This window comes from Hippichthys cyanospilos, chromosome 1, assembly GCF_059441005.1.
Source record: "Hippichthys cyanospilos isolate Australia breed blue-spotted pipefish chromosome 1, RoL_Hcya_1.0, whole genome shotgun sequence".
In the NCBI taxonomy this organism is placed as follows: Eukaryota; Metazoa; Chordata; class Actinopteri; order Syngnathiformes; family Syngnathidae; genus Hippichthys; species Hippichthys cyanospilos.
Genome location: NC_142369.1, coordinates 36,003,039 through 36,006,446, shown reverse-complemented (window position 1 = coordinate 36,006,446; position 3,408 = coordinate 36,003,039). Strand labels below are relative to the sequence as shown.

The window sequence follows — 3,408 nt, the reverse complement described above, 5'->3', positions numbered from 1 at the left end:
TCAGCGAGCTCCTCACAGCCCTCCATATGGCAGCTAACCTGGCGAACAAGCGGCCCATTGATGCAAGGGTGCAAAGTCGGGAGGATCGTGTTCACTATGTGACGCCAAACTCACTCCTGCTAGGCCGAGCGTCTTGTAGTGGTGACATCAGGACTTTTGACTTTAATAACTACCCCTACAATGGACTGCGGGAAATCCGGACTCAAGTGAATGAGTTCTGGAAAGCGTGGTGCCAGCTGGCAGGCCCAGATCTTTTTGTGAGGTCGAAGTGGCACACTACGGAAAGAAATGTCTCTGTTGGTGATGTTGTTTGACTTTGTGATCAGAATGCTTTGCGGGGGCAGTTTAGACTTGGTAGAGTTGTCAGTGTAGCTCCTGACTTGAAGGGGGTCGTGAGGGATGTTGAGGTTCTGGTCACTCCTAGCAATGGGGTGTCAGTTCAATCATTCGGCGTGTGCATTGTAGTTAGTGGCTTGCTGAAGGTTATTCTTTGTTGTATTCGCGCGTTAATTAATTTAAATAGGTAGTCTAATTTTAAGGCACTGCTAGTTTAATGTCAAACGCGTACTGTGTATTTTGATTATGTAATATTGTGTATCTTTTTTTTATAAGGTGTGAAAAGAGTTAATGTTTTTTGTTTAAGGTTTTTTACCTGTGACCAACAGAACAAGGATTGAAGAAAATCAAAATAAAAAAGGAAAGGAAAAAAGGAAAAACAAGAGTCTGGTCATTGAGTGGAACCCAGTTAGAAGCTCAGCTTTGGTACTACCCCTTCAAGTGTGGGAGAAGCACAGCAAAAAAGTTAAAACACTTGACATTATTCGAAAATGAAATTTCTGCTTGGTTATGCTTTTTAGAAGCAAGAATATTCAGGATAACATTAATCATTTCTGCTGAACTACATTTAGTTTATGTTTTACAGTCAACGTTAATGAAATGACCAAAACAGCGTTTTTAGCCCGAGTGGAGAAAGAACATTTTTACCCTATTTGGCAGACATCATTCTACAATGAAATTTCTGCTTGGTTATGCTTTAGAAGCAAGAATATTTAGGATAACAATCTTTTCTGTTGAAATATGTTTAGTTTTTGTTTTACAGACAACATTAATGAAATGGCCAAAACAGCGTTTTCAGCCCGAATGGAGCACATTTTGACCCTTCTTGGCAAACATCATTCTACAACTAGATTATGTACAATTCCTGAAAAAATTGCGTGTGAAGGGCAAACAGCTGAAGGGAGAGGTGTTGAATGCTGGAGTTATGTTGAATGTTGTGCTTGAACCTGTGACATTATGTGAAATATACAAAGTTGGAATTGTTTTAAATAGGCCTATCTTTGTAGAAGATAAAAAAAATAAAAAATTAGGAATTGTGGGCACATTTTGAATTGTGGGAAGAGGAAAATGGAATTCATGGAACAGCGGGCTTCGGGAAATCGATTAAAGTTGGAACATTTTGAATAAGTCAAATAATGTAGAAGATACAAGGAAAATACTGAAAATGATGAATAGTACTTTAACACTATTTTCTTCATAATATTTTCAGTAACCTCTCAATTTTCTGGTTCGTAGTTACCATTCTCCTAGTAAAATAAAAATTCTGGATGGAGCCCTGTTGTGTGTGCGCATGAGTGTATGTATTCGTTTGTCACTTACATGGATGAATTGTCCATCCACGGTCACCGTCCCCTCAGGCAGTTTTTGTTTCATGACGGATAGCATTGATGGCACAGATGAGGCATAGAGGAGCTCTCTCTGGCTGGGCCCTCCTTTTCCCCTGGTAATTGCAGTTGGGGCCCGACATCAATTTTGTGGCCCTTCTACTTATTGACAAACACGAAACTGCTGCCCTCTTTTTGACTTTGGATGCAGTTTTTACCTTGAGTCATGTGTTCTGCAACCACCTTAGCGATGAACAATGTCGTATCCATTCTGAAAGAGAAAAGTAAAAACTATTGACATGTTGGGTTTTTTTTTGTATTTGATATATGTCAAACTCATTTTGGCTCTGGGGCCTGATCTACACCTTCTGTTCTCAGGTGGATCAGTAAAAAAAATGTCAACTCTAGCTTTGTTTCCCAGAACTATGTTTTATCATTAGCCTACATTTGTAGCCTATCCTACATACCTATTGTAATCACGGATGACGAGATCTGTTCTAAGCAAAACACATATATTCACAAACGATTGTGTTGGAGCCAAAAAGCTTTTTGTATATTCTAATTTGTTTATATTAAGAAAGTTAAACAAATTGTCTGAAGACATGCCAATCTATGGTGGGTGGAACCATGGTTGCCATGGTTACATAAATACGTGCCAGTTGGTGATTGCACGCAGGTGCGACAGGGCAAGAGACAAACAGTTTTCGACCGTGCGAACGTGCGAACGTGAGTGGTCTTTAAGTTTGGTTTGTAACCCGAATTATTGTTTTATCAAGATATTGAACGAAAAGGAATGTGGACGAAATAAACGGATTGGCATATCCAACGCAACGCAAAGAGACTATTGAAATTATTTGATCGACGCACGCGTCAAAACAAAACTTACCCAGTTGCCCTGCTGTCCAGCCTATAGGCAAAGTCTGTACAGATTGCATTAGAAAAAAATATGTTTTTGTGTTTGGTGGTGAATGTGTTAACAACGGCTTTATTTTAACAGTTGACTGAATGCAGTTTTACTCCTGAACCAACTCACCACACTAACAAACTGAAGTGGAAGCTATGATTTTTTTTTTTTTGCCTTGATTGTCATACTACTTTGAAACAAAAAAAACGTTATAGCAGCGCATGGCCAATAAGATTAGGTTATATCATATTAATATTAATCGTCTTTAGCATGAAACCAGATTAATTTTATTTTTAATAAACTGGACGTGAGGGATTTTTTCACATTTACTGCTCTCTAGGCCGAAGGGAGCATTTGTTTTGATTTCTTTTAAAAATCAAAACTTTTGATAGAGATGAACTACAGACTCGCTTTTTTTGACAGACTAAAATTTATGCAGGGTCGAATAAAATCTAGTGTTGTAGAAATCAAAGCTGAATCCGTCTGAAGCAACTGTGTTGAAATGGGTCAGTATCGCGAGCACTCACATGAATCCATGTTGAGCATCATGACTGCTTCCTGAAACACTGCATCAATGGGACAATTGTGTCAAAATGGATCAGAGTTTCAAAGCATTTGACACAATTCAGTATGGTGACATATTTTGGATAAAACCACATTGCATTTCTATTTGACATTTGGGCAATGTATAATAAAAAAAAAACAAAAACTATTGTATCATTCTTAGAAAACAAAAAAAAGAAATACTTGTGCAACAAGATATTGTGATGGTACCTTGTTGCAGTTGGTTGGCAACCAGTTCAGGGCGTGCTCCATCTACTGCCTGAAGTAAGGTGGGATAGG

At 38.4% G+C, this 3,408-nt stretch overlaps 1 long non-coding RNA gene across 1 annotated transcript; it reads right to left on the bottom strand.

Annotated features, from left to right (window-relative positions):
- Positions 1–1,653: 1,653 nt before the first annotated feature.
- On the bottom strand, positions 1,654–3,408 carry LOC148430241 (uncharacterized). Its single transcript, XR_015865226.1, has 4 exons — positions 3,340–3,408; positions 3,093–3,131; positions 1,880–1,932; positions 1,654–1,777 (listed from the first exon to the last, which is right to left on the bottom strand). It is a non-coding gene; the product is annotated as an uncharacterized LOC148430241 (long non-coding RNA).